Source organism: Lissotriton vulgaris, chromosome 2_1, assembly GCF_964263255.1.
Source record: "Lissotriton vulgaris chromosome 2_1, aLisVul1.2, whole genome shotgun sequence".
Taxonomy (NCBI): Eukaryota; Metazoa; Chordata; class Amphibia; order Caudata; family Salamandridae; genus Lissotriton; species Lissotriton vulgaris.
Window position 1 is genome coordinate 590,347,044 of NC_141687.1, and position 15,913 is coordinate 590,362,956.

The 15,913-nt window shown below is 56.7% G+C and overlaps 1 protein-coding gene, 1 non-coding gene and 2 pseudogenes across 4 annotated transcripts in view; all 4 read right to left on the bottom strand.

The window, feature by feature from the left end:
* LOC147730802 (4-galactosyl-N-acetylglucosaminide 3-alpha-L-fucosyltransferase FUT6-like) overlaps nt 1-15,913 on the bottom strand; it is a 256,677-nt gene that overhangs the window by 215,196 nt on the left and 25,568 nt on the right. The window lies entirely within an intron of this gene.
* On the bottom strand, nt 976-1,938 carry LOC147730803 (28S ribosomal RNA; annotated as a pseudogene; the record flags this gene model as incomplete).
* Nucleotides 7,871-8,023, bottom strand: LOC147730804 (5.8S ribosomal RNA). The gene has a single exon (XR_015308978.1). It is a non-coding gene; the product is annotated as a 5.8S ribosomal RNA (ribosomal RNA).
* On the bottom strand, nt 8,934-10,764 carry LOC147730805 (18S ribosomal RNA; annotated as a pseudogene).

Consider the following 15,913-nt stretch of genomic DNA (forward strand, 5'->3'; position numbering starts at 1 on the left):
CCAAGCACCCGGACACTCCAATGGCTTGCAGGACAGGAGGCTCATGCACCCCAGGGAACGCCAGACGGAGCTCAAGCCCTGGGCCCGGTCCCAGCTTCAGAACCCTAGCCAGGCCCGGGAGAGCCTCCCCGGGCCCTGGTTCACTCCCGTCCCCAGCGCCTGGACCCTCTGATGGCTTGCAGGACGGGGGCTCACGCAACCCGGGGGCTGCCGGACGGAGCTCAAGCCCCGGGACCGGTCCCAGCTTCCAAGCATTAACCAGGCCGGGGAGAGCCTCCCCGGTCCCGGGTGGACCCCTGTCCCCAGCACCCAGACCCTTGGCCGAAACCAAGGAGGGTAAGCCCAGTCCACATCCTCTCTCCGACGGCCTGCCCGGGGAGCCCATTTATTTGACTATTAAGCCCCCTCGTAGTGGGGGCTTATAGAATTTTGGGGAAGGACAAAAATTGGAGTTAGCCCGGCCGCCAGCCCATCTGGTACCCAGTCCGCAGGGCCATCTGTTCACCCTGCCTGTAGGGCCATCTGGTCACCCTGCCCGCAGGGCCATCTGGTCTCACAGCCAGGCGACCAGATGGCCCGGGATGACCCAGCGCCCAAATGGCCTGGGAGGGTGCCGTACCCAGTCGCCCTTACAGTCTGGCGAGGATGGCCGGGTGCACCGAGGCAGCCCCTCTGAAGGCTCCTTCCCCCGGGTGGCTGCTGCTCACCTCCCTGCCCGACTTGCCCGGGAGCAGCGGGAAGGGGAGGCCCTCTGGTCTCCCTGCTGCCCGCGAGGGATGGTGGCCCCTGTCCCCCTGCCCCGGTGGGGCAGGAACATGAGGGGGAGGCCCCCATGCTGAAGGTCACCTGGTGGAGGCAGCCTCCCGCGGACCCGTGTTACCCACTCCGCATTACTCCCACCGGCTTGGCAGCAGAGGGACCCATCCCTGGGTATGGTGGAGGGATGCGTCCATGGGCACCGACCCACAGAGAGACAAAAGCTTGGCTCAGAGGATGACTTTCAATAGATCGCAGCGAGGTAGCTGCTCTGCTACTTACGAAACCCTGACCCAGAATCAGGTCGTCTACGAATGATTTAGCACTGGGTGCACCACAAACATGCGGCGCACTAAGGGCGAGGGAGGCGGCCCCCTTCCGGCCGCACTCCGGTCCCCAAGCGAGTGGCTCTATGCACCGGCCCCCCGAGAGAGGCCGGCTATCCCAGGCCAACGAAGGCTCCACTGCACTGCGGTATCATTACGGTTTAGGGGGGATTCTGACTTACAGGCGTTCAGTCATAATCCCAGAGATGGTAACTTCGCCACATTGGCTCCTCAGCCAAGCACATACACCAAATGTCTGAACCTGCGGTTCATCTCGTACTGAGCAGGATTACTATTGCAACAACACATCATCAGTAGGGTAAAACTAACCTGTCTCACGATGGTCTAAACCCAGCTCACGTTCCCTATTAGTGGGTGAACAATCCAACGCTTGATAGCAAGTGCCGACAGCGAAGGATCAAAAAGCGACGTTGCTATGAATGCTTGGCCGCCACAAGCCAGTTATCTCTGTGGAAACGTTTCTGACACCCCTGCTTGAAACCCAAAAAGTCAGAAGGATCGTGAGACCCCGCTTTTGCCCTTCTGCTCCGCGGGAGGTTTCTGTCCTCCCTTAGCTCGCCTTAGATCACCTGCGTTATCCTTTGACAGGTGTACCGCCCCAGTCAAACTCCTCACCTGCCACTGTCCCCAGAGCGGGTTGCGCCTGGCGGGTGCCGGGCGCTTAGAGCCAGAAGCGAGAGCCCCACTGGGCTCGTCACCCCGCCTCACCAGGTAAGTGAAAAAACAATAAGAGTAGTGGTATTTCACCGAGGGCCTCCCACTTATCCTACACCTCTCATGTCTCTTCACATCCATAAAAATTTACATCTATACTAACTCTTGTGTCAACTATTTTATGCTTTATAAGGGTGACATGTGTGCTGCAAGGAAGTGTACATCTCAGTATAAGCTTGATACTCAATTGTCCACGAATACCTGGCACATTTTAGGAGTGTCCATTAAAGTAGTCAGGCAAACATTTTTCTTGAATGGAAATGCCATTTGTTGTAGACCTAAATCAGCCAGAACAACATCATTACATTGAGGCCAAATACCACGACATCCAACGATAAAGCCATGATATTTAACAGTGTTACATTTTGTGAGATCTTTGATTTGCTGTGACAGATCCTGATAGTATTTCACTTTACTCTCAAACACTAATTCAAGGGAATTCTGAGAATGTTCATAACGAATTAAAACATCAATCACTACAGGTGTACCATTTTTGGTAAACACTACATCTGGTTTTCGTAGTTCTCCTTGATTATTCTTAACATGAGGTTCCCTGTAGGCCATCCAACCACACCTTTTTGCTCTATCAATGAGCAATTCCAGAATTTTGTTATATCTTTTTATCCTAATGTCCTTAGTTGTAGGACATGCGCCTGAAATATGAGAAATTGTTCACAGACATCATTACAATACGTACATGCAGCAAATGTACGATTTCTTCCCCTAGTGATGGTTTCTCTGGTATATAAAACATTTGCTCTTAGCATCAGCGCAGCTATGTACTGGTTTTCTTTCATTGTATTATGCCTGCTGATCCAGAGGTTTGAGGTTGGATTACTTGCTAAGTATTTAATACCATTACCTTGGAGAGGGAGATTTGCCCATTTCTCAAACTCTTCTTTTCTCCAATCATATGTTGCTAACAAATTCAAATCATAGCTCAGAAAGTTACTGTCTAAAAGGTTAAGTTTGTGTGTTTTGATGATGTTATTAATTTTTTCATTCATATTTTCTCCTGCATACATGAATGAATGCACTATGTACAGGTCTGGAGCTGCCCTGCGATACAATAAACTATTGACTTTATTGAGACCAATTTGTGTACATATTTTTGGAATACTGAGGCCCACAAATGATCTTTTTGAATATAGGAGACCATCACATGTGTATGCAGGAAGGTGTAGAAAGTGTTTGACATACTTTTTTATTGTTTGATCCAGAACATTTAAAGTTTTTGCTTCTGTTACTGTCATTTCCAATTTGAATGATAGTTTAGGTACCAAGTACTGGCACATTTCTATTTTTTGTGTGGGCTTAAGTGGTAGATTATCAAGTATTTTAGCCCAATTGACAAGAACCTCATTAATTTTGTTGTTGCTTGTATGACCAGTGTGTGGATCAAAGTTAAATCCGAGGTATCTCTCACTTTCTCCTGGATGAATATTTTCAATATTTTCTTTTTCAAATGACCATGGTTTACAGTTGTTAACCAGGATTTTATCTTTATGGTGACCGATATAACATCCATGTGTCTTTTTCACATTAAGTTTTAATCCTGTGGTTTTACTGAACTTTTCAACGATTTTCAGATTTGTACTCATTCCTTCCCAGGTACGGCTGAGTACTGCGATGTCATCAGCAAAGGCGAGAGCGGTGATTTGCTCAATAAGACCATCTGATCCAAAGGTGAAGCCCTTGCCATTTTTCTGATGATCACAGATCAGGGGATCTATGGCAATGTTAAATAGTAGTGGGGATAAAGAGTCACATTGTTTGACCCCAGATTTCATTGTTATTTCAGGAGTTCATTCATTGTTCTTTCCCTTGAAAGATGTTGTTGAGTCAGTGTACAAGTCTTTTATAATGTCTCTGATGTATGATGGAACTCTTTGCCTTGCGAGACTATGTATAATGTAACCATGGCTGACAGAGTTGAAGGCTTTCGATATATCAATGAGCACAACTGCTAATGAGTGACTGTTTTTTCGTGCCCCTTTTATTATATTTTGCAGGAGAGTCAGATTCTCGAGACAACCTCTCACCTTCATGAACCCTTTTTGTCTCATATTCAATTCAACAAAAAATGAGAGTCTTTTCGTTAATATCTTTGTGAATAACTTCATGAATGCAGTACCGGTGGTAATTGGATACCAGTTACTGATTTTTTTAAGTTCAATAATCGGTACACTCTTGGGTATCAAAATTGATCGGTTCTTTTTGATCATTTCTGGTACTCAAGAGCTCCAAGAAGAACTGCCGAGCCCTCGAGAAAGCATGGCGCAAAGACCCGACACCAGACAACATGACCACCCTCAAGCTCGCCACGCGAAAACACCACCAACTGATCCACGCCACCAAGAAAACTGCATTCAAGGCACGACTGGACAACAACACACACAACAGCAAGGAACTCTTCAACATCGTCAAAGAGCTCTGCAACCCCAACGCCGGAAACAACGACATCACCCCATCTCAAGACCTCTGCAACTCCCTCGCCTCCTACTTCCACAACAAGATCGCAGACATACACAACAGCTTCAGCACACAACCGACGCACCCCACGACCGCAACAACACCCCCCACCACCACCGTCCGCGCCTGGACCCCGATCACCACGGAAGACACCATCTGTACGATGAACTCCATCCACTCCGGATCTCCAACCGACCCCTGCCCTCACCACGTCTTCAACAAAGCCGTCGCTGTCATCGCACCCCATCTGCAGGACATCATCAACACCTCCTTTGACACCGCCACCTTCCCTGGAGAGCTGGAAGCACGCCGAACTCAGCACTCTACTGAAGAAACCATCAGCGGACCCCACCGAACTCAAAAACTACCGTCCCATCTCGCTCCTCCCATTTCCAGCCAAAGTCATCGAGAAGACCGTCAACAAGCAGCTGGCCGCCTTTCTCGAGACTAACGGATCCCTCGACCTCTCGCAGTCTGGCTTCCGGGCCAACCACAGCACCGAGACCGTCCTCATCGCAGCCACGGACGACATCCGAGCCCTGCTGGACAATGGGGAAACAGCGGCCCTCATCCTCCTGGACCTCTCCGCGGCGTTCGACACTGTCTGCCACCGCACCCTAGTGCAGCGCCTCAGCAACATCGGAATCCAGGAGAAGGCACTAGAATGGATCATCTCCTTCCTCGCCGGAAGGACACAGAGAGTCCGCCTACCCCCGTTCAGATCAGAAGCCACCGGAGTCATCTGCGGCGTTCCTCAAGGCTCCTCGCTCAGCCCCACCCTCTTCAATGTCTACATGAGCCCCCTTGCGGCCATCGCACGCCAACGCAACCTCAACATCATCTCCTATGCCGACGACACCCAGCTGATCCTCTCCCTCACCAACAACCCGCCACCGCCAGAACCAACCTACACGAAGGGATGAAAGACGTAGCCGAGTGGATGATGAACAGCCGCCTGAAACTGAACTCAGACAAGACGGAAGTTCTCATCCTGGGCTCCTCGCCCTCCGCCGGGGACGACTCCTGTTGCCCCCCCCCCCCCGGGCAGCGCACCCAAACCAACAGACCACGCAGGCAACCTGGGCTTCATCCTGGACTCCTCCCTCTCTATGACCAGACAAGTCAACGCCGTCTCCTCGTCTTGCTTCAACATCCTACGCATGGTACGTAAGATCTTCCAGTGGATCCCCACAGAGACCAGGAAGACGGTCACCCAGGCCCTCGTCACCAGCCGACTGGACTACGGCAACGCCCTCTACGCCGGAACCACCGCCAAGCTCCAGAAGAGACTCCAGCGGATCCAGAACACCTCCGCAAGACTCATCCTCGACATCCCCCGACACAGCCACATCTCCAAACACCTGAGAGACCTGCACTGGCTCCCGGTCAACAAGAGAATCACCTTCCGTCTCCTTACCCACGCCCACAAAGCCCTACACAACCAAGGCCCAAGATACCTCAACAGCCGCCTCAACTTCTACACTCCCACTCGCCAGCTTCCATCGACCAGCCACGCCCTCGCCGCCGTCCCCCGCATCCGAAGAGCCACCGCAGGAGGAAGGTCCTTCTCCTACCTGGCCGCCAAGACCTGGAACTCCCTCCCGACCCACCTCCGCCTGACCCAAGACCACCTCGCCTTCAGGAAGAAGCTCAAGACCTGGCTGTTCGAACAATAGCGGACCCCCCTCCCCCAAGCGCCTTGAGACCCTCCGGGTGAGTAGTGCGCTATATAAATGTTTTTGATTGATTGATTGTACTCTTCACATCATCAACCAAGACAATAGAATTCTGGGCAGCAGTCTTGGTTGTTTGCTGTGTACTTTATATAAGTCATTCAGACCAATCTTATCAGGCCCCACTGCTTTCTTTAAATTGGAGTTCTCAAAGGCATGAGTTATTTCGAGCAGTGTTATTTCTTTACATAGATTTCTAATTTCATAATCCTCTGGTATCCGATCAATTGGCATGAAATTAGGATTTTTCTTGTTTTCTTTTCTCAATTATGTTTTTGTAGTATTGAAAGATTTCATCAGCACTGATTTGGCAAGTGACATCTTCTGCCCATCAGTGATAATACTGGCAATTTTCTTTTTGTCTTTTTGAAACATTGCCTGGTATTCTTTATAGCTGCCCTTTGCTTTGGCATAATTTTTATTGTGCGTCCGATTAAGCCTTACGTTTTTCTTGTCTTTTTTTGTTATCTTGTTCTCTACTGAGGCATTCTGGTGCTCATCTTGAGCAGAGTTCATAGGTTCATTATTGAGTTCTCTTGCTGGTTCATTTGTTGGTACACTTGCTGGTGTAGGACTTATATCAGTGGTGTTTTCTGCGATATAAGCCACTACCTCATCCATCAGATCCATAGCAGCATCGTGTTGCTCTACGTTTTGTGTGTACTTCTCGATTTCTGTGATTCTGTCTTCCAGTTCATCAAAGTTCTTGATTTTTTGCGCACGTTTGCGGTTGATAAAGTCTTTCTGTTGTTACTTCCATTGTAACCTCTGGTTTATCGCAAGAGTCATTTTCCGAAACATTTGATGCTTGCAGTACATCTTTTGCGGATTTTTTGCTTTTATCTCTTCTATCTCTTCTTTTTTCTGCAATTTGTTTTCTGTTTTTATTGTCAAAATGTGGAACCATCAGCGCATTAATATATACTTTTTCCAATTCTGCTAGTAGCAGTATTTCTTCCTGTGACCATAATTTTGATGGTTTGCTGCTTGTTAGAGCTGCTAGTCTAGCCTCATTTTGCACTGTTGGATGCGCATGCCGAGCATGTTGAGAAACACCAATTTTTGTTCCAAATCTGAGGTCGAAGAAGCTGCACAGGGGCAGCTCTCCTTTTTGAGGTCTTCCTTTACATTTGGCATAATGGCATGCAATATTGTGGTATTCAGCTACTTTATCACATTTTGAACAGTACATTTTAAGATAGAAGCCTTTGTGTTTGTTGGAGACATGTTTTCTCAGTTCTTTAAAAGTTCCCATTACGTCTCCACATAAGTCAAAGGTATATTTTTCCTTTGGGTAATTCAAATAAGTGACTTTTTTTGTGTAGTCACCTGGTTAGTTTCTTTTCCTCTGCTTAGTAATATGCTTAAATTCAGCGGGTCGCCACGTCTGATCTGAGGTCGTAGTCGGAAGAATGATGCTAGAGCATCAAAGGGGGTTGCCGGGGAAGGCCAGGCCCCACTGCAGGAGCAGGGGGGCCTGGCATCCCAGCAGCACGCGCCCTCTTTCCCCAGATCGCATCTGGAAGGGTTTTGCCCTCCCCGGGAAGCCGTCCGCGGAGGTGGGCGCCCAAGGTGCATGCGCGCTGGCAGCCGGTGGGACACCATAGACAGCCATGCATGGCACACAGCCAGGCGCCCCAGGATGGGTCCCGGGGTGGACCTGTCCCCGGGCCCCTTTCTCGGGGGCCGGGCGCGCTGGCGGCATACCTCCGCGGCAGGACCCGGCGAGCGACCCTGCCAGGGGCGATCGGGGGTCTGACCTTGTGGGGGGACAAAGGGGAAGCGGAGCTAATCCTGCAACGGCCCCAGCCACGTCCTGGGGAAGCCCCGGCGCGATTGACGATCGAGCAACCCTCAGACAGGCATTCCCCGGAAGGAACCCGGGGCTGCAAGGTGCGTTCGAAGTGTCAATGATCAATGTGTCCTGCAATTCACACTAATTCTCACAGCTAGCTGCATTCTTCATTGACGCGCGAGCCGAGCGATCCACTGCCAAGAGTCAAAGGCAACTTTTTGAAAACGTTCGCCAACCTTCGGGTGCAGGAGAGGCAGGAGGAAGGCAACGCCGTCCATCCGCCACCCGTGCTGCGAGACGGCCCGGGCGCCACGTTCAAGGCTTCCCCTCTGGGAGTCCGACTGCACCCTTGGAAGAAAAAAACATTGCCAGGCGCTCAGCCCGGGAGTCCTCCCACCCACCCACGGGCGGGAAAGGGGACTCCCAGTGCGACGGGAGCAGGCAGCCCTACAGTCGCCGGGCCCTCCAGGGGACACCGGGAGGGACCACACAAGACTTCAAACCCCTCGGCCCGGCCACATGGGACCGGGTCAAATCGGGTACCTGGCAACGAGGCATGGTCACTCCACCTGCAGCCCCAAGCCATGCCAGCGGGCTGACAATTAGCCCACCACCAACCTCACCCGGGTTGGAGGCGCCGGAAGGGAAGAGCCAGGTGGCTCCCTATCCCACACGCCTCCCACCGAGAGGAGCCATGGTCCCCTCACAGGCCCTTGGCCCGTTCTCATCCAGGCTGCCCTGGATGCGAGAAAGGCCACTCCCAATAGCCCGGAACCCAGTCAGGCTGGGCCAGGACTAGGGCGTGGGAGGGCCAAGCCGGCACCAGGGCCTTTCAAGGGAGGGGTGGATGCACTGCCTTTCGGTTTCCCCCCACATGAGGGGATGTCGTGCCAGGTGAACTTGGGTTCCGTCTCAGAGAGGGATAGGGAACAGGGGCCGCCCCCCATCCCCTGTCCCTCACACGTCAGTCAGGCCATCCCCGGGAGGGAAGAGGCCCTCTGAAGTCCCTGTCCTCACCCAAGTACCCCATGTGGCCACGGACTGCTCCGCCGGCCGGGGCGTGCCAGGTGTGTGCTTTCAGGCTGGCACCGTCAGTCACTCGGGCCGCGCCGCCATTAAAGATCCTTCCGCAGGTTCACCTACGGAAACCTTGTTACTACTTTTTAAGTGTTAGTTAAGTGTGATCGTCTTCTTGGCGCTCTGCCAGGGCTGTTGCCGACCCCGGCGGGGCCGATCCGAGGACCTCACTAAACCATCCAATCGGTAGTAGCGACGGGCGGTGTGTACAAAGGGCAGGGACTTAATCAACGCGAGCTTATGACCTGCACTTACTGGGAATTCCTCGTTCATGGGAAATAATTGCAATCCCCAATCCCTATCACGAACGGGGTTCAGCGGGTTACCCGCACATGCCGGCGAAGGGTAGACACACGCTGATCCGTTCAGTGTAGCCCGCGTGCAGCCCCGACATCTAAGGGCATCACAGACATGTTACTGCTCGATCTCATGTGGCTGAACGCCACTTGTCCCTCTAGGAAGTTGGACGCCGACTGCAGGGGGTCACGTAACTAGTTAGCATGGAGGAGTCTCGTTCGTTATCGGAATTAACCAGACAAATCGCTCCAAAAACTAAGAATGGCCATGCACCACCACCCACAGAATCGAGAAAGAGCTATCAATCTGTCAATCCTTTCCGTGTCCGGGCCGGGTGAGGTTTCCCGCGTTGAGTCAAATTAAGCCGCAGGCTCCACTCCTGGTGGTGCCCTTCCGTCAATTCCTTTGAGTTTCAGATTTGCAACCATACTCCCCCGAGACCCAAAGACTTTAGTTTCTGGAAGCTGCTCGGCGGGTCATGGGAATAATGCAGCCGGATCGCTAGTCGGCATCGTTTATGGGTAGAACTACGGCGGTATCTGATCGTCTTCAAACCTCCAACTTTCGTTCTTGATTAATGAAAAGATTCTTGGCAAATGTTTTCGCGTTGGTTCGTCTTGCGCCGGTCCAAGAATTTTACCTCTTGTCGCACAATACGAATGCCCACGGCCATCCCTTTTAATCATGGCCCCAGTTCCGAAAACCAACCAAATAGAACTGGAGTCCTATTCTATTATTCCTAGCTGAAGTATTCAGGCAACCGGCCTGCTTTGAACACTCACATTTTTTCAAAGTAGACGCTTCAGACCCCCAGGGCACTCAGCCAAGAGCATCAAGGGGGCGTCAAGAGGCAGGGGCTGGGACAGGCGGTAGCTCGCCTCGCGGCTACCGCCTGTCCCAGCAGGCTACCGCGCCGGCTTGATCCCAAGATCCAATTATGAGCTTTTTAACTGCAGCAACTTTAATATACGCTATTGGAGCTGGAATTACCACGGCTGCTGGCACCAGACTTGCCCTCTAATGGATCCTCTTTAAAGGATTTAAAGTGTACTCATTCCAATTACAGGGCCTCGAAAGAGTCCTGCATTGTTATTTTTCGTCACTACCTCCCCGAGTCGGCAGTGGGTAATTTGCTCGCCTGCTGCCTTCCTTGGATGTGGTAGCCGTTTCTCAGGCTCCCTCTCCAGAATCGAACCCTGATTCCCCGTTACCCATGGTCACCATAGTAGGCACAGAAAGTACCATCGAAAGTTGATAGGGCAGACATCCGATTGTATTGTCGCCGTCACGGGGACATGCGATTGGCCCGAGGTTATCTAGAGTCACCAAAGCAGCCGGGCGAGCCGGGATTTGCCTTGGTCTGAGAAATGCACACATCCCGGGAGGTCAGCGCTCGTCGGCATGTATTAGCTCTGGAATTACCACAGTTATCCAGGTAACAGATGGAGTGATCAAAGGAACCATAACTGATTTAATGAGCCATTCTCAATTTCACTGTACTGCCCTGTGCACTTACACATGCATGGCTTAATCTTTGAGACAAGCATATGCTACTGGCAGGATCAACCATGTAGCTGCACCTGATGACGGGGTGGGGGCCACGTGCCCATCTCCCCGACCTGCAACCTTCACACACCCCCTCCTTCTCTCAGGGGCCTGCCAGGGGAAGGAGCCCGCCCCCCTGGGTGGGAGGGCTCGCTGGAGGGGTGTGGAGCGGTGCGGTCCCATGGGCACCGGCCGGCCCAGCCATCTCCCCCAGGAGGGAGAGGCAGGCCGAGGCACAGCCTGAGCGAGACGCAGAGGTGCTGGGGCCTGGCAGCGGCGGAACCCCTCTGAACGATTGTTCGAGCTGCTGCGGAAACATGCTGGGCGGAGAGGGGTGACGGCGTTGCGCAGAGGGCCCACAGACCTGCAGGCCAGGCAGCATCCAAGGGCCTGATGCCACCTGATCCCTTCCGCTTGGGTCAGACCACTGGGGGGGCCTGAGCAGCCGGGGCCTCTAAGCCTATGCTCTGCTGTGCTGTGTAGGGTGAACAACCTACCACCATGCAGCAGGTCCTCTCTCGAGTCGGACGGTCCATGCGGGGTGGAAGCTCTTTGCTTGAAACAACAGCTGAGGCTGGTCAAGCAGTCCATCCCTAAACAGACCGAGAGTGCCCAATCGATCCGAGTACAGCTGGAGCATCCCCTGGCAGGCCACCCTGCGCAGGGGGTATGCTGGCTTAGCATCTCATGCCTGCATGCTGCCAGGGCAAGCAGACTCGGAGAAAAAGGACCATCCTAAAGGGGCCCGAGAGGCAGGTGCGTACACAGGCCCCTGGGGACCCTGGCAGGCGGGTCTTCCCCCGTCTCAGCATCGAGGGACCTCACAGAGGTCTGCCTGAGCAAACTCAGAGAAAAAGGACCATTGAGAAGGGGCTGAGAGACAGGTGTGTACCCAGGCCCCTGGGGGCCCGGCAGCGGGCCCTGGTGCCACCATCCCCCATCTCAGCTTCGCCAGACCTCACGGAGGCCTGAGAAAACTCGTAGAAAAAGGACCATCTGGAAGGGGCTCAGAAGCAGGTGCATACCTGGGCCCCTGGGAGCCCCGGCGGGCGGGCCCAGGTGCCACATCTTCCCCAGTCTCAGCTTCGCCGGACCTCACGAAGGTCTGCCTGAGCAAACTCAGAGAAAAAAGACCATCGGGAAGGGGCTGAGAGGCAGGTGCATACCCAGACACCTGGCGGCCCCGGCGGGCAGGCCGGGGTGCAGCCTACCCCCGTCTCAGCATCACCGGACCTCACGGAGGTATGCCTGAGCAAACTCGGAGAAAAAGGACCATCGGCAAGGGGCTGAGAGGCAGAAGTGTACCAATGCCCCTGGGAGCACCGGCGGGCGGGTCCGGGTTCTGCCCTCCCCTGACTCACAATCGCCGGACTTCACGGAGGTCTGACTGAACCTCTCCCTAGTAATCCGGAGGAAAATTACCCCCCTTTCTTGTAATCCATGCACACGAGGTGACAGAGGGGACCCAAAACGTGAAAGTACACGATCTCCTGGATCCCTCGCTGGGATCCGGGGGGCAAATGGCACCTCATCTGGACTTCCGGGGAAGCTCGGCCATCTGGTTGCCCCATAGTAAAGCATTGCGGGTGACCAGATGGCCGAGGGGATCTGGGTGACCAGATGGCCGAGGGGATCTGGCGACCAGATGGCCGGGCACGAAAGGGAAGCCATCTGACACCATGCGCCCCAATGAAGGAGCGAGCGGGCGCCGGGGCATGGCGGAACGGAGGCCCAGGGCCCCAGCTGGACCCCAGCCATGGAGGCTGCAAGGGGACCGACAGGCCCTCCGGACACCTTGACAAGCAGGGGAGGCACGCATGGGACCGATGGACCCCTGTCCTGGGCCCTTGGTGGAGCAGAAGCCTGGGGGACAGGGCCCAGGCCCCAAACACCCGACCCGGGGCCGGCCTGGCCCCTGGACCCAGCCGAGGTCCCCAGCCCAGAGGCTCAGGGGACGCCTCCCCAGGCCCTCCGGACCACCTCCTGGGCACCCTGCCATGCAGCAGAACCCATGAGCGAGCCCGGGGTGGGGAGGCAGCCCTCCCCTGGGCCCTCGGGGGCCCTGGCCGGAGCTCCTGAACCCAGCCAAGCAAGGAGGTATGCTGGCTTAGCATCCCCTGCCTGCATGCTGCCAGGGCAAGCAGACTCGGAGAAAAAGGACCATCAGAAAGGGGCCCGAGAGACAGGTGTGTACCCGGGCCCCCGGGGACCCGGCAGCGGGCCCGGGTGCCACCCTCCCCCATCTTAGCTTCGCCAGACCTCACGGAGGCCTGAGCAAACTCAGAGAAAAAGGACCATCGGGAAGGGGCTCAGAGGCAGGTGCATACCCAGGCCCCTGGGGGCCCCGGCGGGCGGGCCCAGGTGCCACATCTTCCCCCGTCTCAGCTTCGCCGGACCTCACGGAGGTATGCCGGAGCAAACTCGGAGAAAAAGGACCATAGGCAAGGGGCTGAGAGACAGGTGCGTACCCAGTCCCCTGGGGACCATGGCAGGCGGGCCCTGTGGGCTGTCTTCCCCCGTCTCGGCATCGAGGGACCTCACAGAGGTCTGCTTGAGCAAACTCTGAGAAAAAGGACCATCGAGAAATGGCTGAGAGACAGGTGTGTACCCGGACCCCTGGGGGCCCGGCAGCGGGCCCGGGTGCCACCATCCCCCATCTCAGCTTTGCCAGACCTCACGGAGGCCTGAGCAAACTCGTAGAAAAAGGACCATCGGGAGGGGGCTCAGAAGCAGGTGCATACCTGGGCCCCTGGGAGCACCGGCGGGCGGGCCCAGGTGCCACATCTTCCCCCGTCTCAGCTTCACCGGACCTCACGGAGGTCTGCCTGAGCAAACTCAGGGAAAAAAGACCATTGGGAAGGGCCTGAGAGGCAGGTGCATACCCAGACACATGGCGGCCCCGGCGGGCAGGCCGGGGTGCAGCCTACCCCCGTCTCAGCATCACCGGACCTCACGGAGGTATGCCTGAGCAAACTCGGAGAAAAAGGACCGACGGCAAGGGGCTGAGAGGCAGAAGTGTACCAATGCCCGTGGGGGCCCCGGTGGGCGGGCCCGGGTTCTGCCTTCCCCTGATTCAGAATTGCTGGACCTCACGGAGGTCTGACTGACCCTCTCCCTAGTAATCCGTAGGAAAATCACCCCCCTTTCTTGTAATCCATGCACACGAGGTGACAGAGGGGACCCAAGGCGCGAAAGTACACGACCTCCTGGAGCCCTCGCTGGGATCCGGGAGGCAAATGGCAGCTCATAGGGACTTCAGGGGAAGCTCTGCCATCTGGTCGCCCCATAGTAAAGCATTGCGGGGGACCAAATGGCCGAGGGAATCTGGGCGACTAGATGGCCGAGGGGATCAGGGTGACCAGATGGCCGGGCACGAAAGGGAAGCCATCTGGACACCATGCGCCGCAACGAAGGAGCTAGCGGGCGCCGGGGGCATGGCAGACCGGAGGCCCAGGGCCCCAGCTGGGCCCCAGCCATGGAGGCTGCAAGGGGGACCCGACAGGCCCTCTGACCCGGGGCCCACGGACACCTTGACAAGCAGGGGAGGCCCGCATGGGACCGATGGCAGCAGCCCGGGAGACAGGGCCCAGGGCTCTCTGCACCTGACCCGGGGCCCGGCCGGGCCCCTGGACCCTGCTGGGGCTCCCAGGCCCAGAGGCACAGGGGACGCCTCCCCAGGCCCTCTGGATCACGTCCCGGGCACCCTACCACGCGGCAGGACCCAGGACGGAGCACGGGGTGGGGAGGCCGCCTTCCCCTGGGCCCTCAGGGGCCCTGGCCGGAGCTCCTGAACCCAGCCAAGCAAGGGGAGGCTGCCTAGGCACAACGGAACCCCGACCCGGGCCTTTGGCAGTGCAGCAGGATGAGGGACGGGGCCCAGGGCCGGAGCACCTGGCCCAGGGCCCGGCCCGGCCCCTGGACCCAGCCGGGGCTCCCAGAGGCTCAGGGGAAGCCTCCCCGAGCCCGCCAGGCACCATCCCAGGCACCCTGCCATGCAGCAGGACCGAGGACGGAGCCCCGGGTGGGGAGGCCACCCTCCCAGGGGCCCTCAGGGGCCCCAGATGGAGCTCTTGAACCTAGCCAAGCAAGGGGAGGCTTCCTGGGCACAATGGAACCCCGTCCCGGGCCTTTGGCAGTGCAGCAGGCCGGGGGACAGGGCCCAGGGCCCAAGCACCTGGCCCGGGGCCCGGCCGGGCTCATGGACCCATCCGGGGCTCCCAGAGGTGCAGGGGACACCTCTCCAGGCCCTCCGGACCCCCTCCCGGGCATCCTGTCATGCAGCAGGATCCAGGGCAGAGCCCGGGGTGGGAGGCAGCCCTCCCTGGGGCCCTCAGGGGCCCCAGCCTGAGCTCCTGAACCCATCCAAGCAAGGGGAGGCTGCCAGGGCACCCCGGGAACCCTATCCCGGGCCTTTGGCAGTGCTACAGGCCGGGGGACAGGGCCCAAGCCCTAGCACCTGACCCGGGCCAGCCCGGGTCCCTGGACCAAGCCGGGGCTCCCAGGCCCAGAGGCGTAGGGGAAGACTCCCCGGGCCCACCAGACACCATCCTGGGCACACTGCCACACAGCAAGACCGAGGATGGAGCATGGGGTGGGGAAGCCGCCCAGGATGGAGCTCCTGAACCCAGCCAAGCAAGGGGAGGCTCCCCGGTTACAACGGAACCCCGTCCTGGGCCTTTGGAAGTGCAGCAGGCCCAGGGCCTGAGCACCTGACCTGGAGCCTGGCCAGGCCCCTGGACCCAGCCGGGGCTCCCAGGCCTGGAGGCGCAGGGGATGCCTCCCCGGACCCTCCGGACCCCGTCCCGGGCACCCTGCCACGTGGCTGGACCCAGGATGGAGCCCAGGGTGGGGAGCTCCTGAATCCAGCCAAGGAAGGGGAGGCTCCCCGGGCACAAGTGAGACCCGTCCCGGGCCTTTGGCAGTGCGGCAGGCTGGGGGAGAGGGCCAAGGGCCCTAGCCCCTGACCTAGGGCCCGACCCAGGGCCCGACCCAGTGCCCAACCGGGCCCATGGACCCAGCTGGGTCTCCTAGGCCCGGAGGCGCAGAGGACGCCTCCCCAGGCCCACTGGACCCCATCCAGGGAATCCTGCCACGTGGCAGGCCCAGGGACGGACCCAGGGCTGGGGTGGCATCCTGGCCCATCCAGCTGCCGGCTATGGACCGCTAGGCCGAGAGGG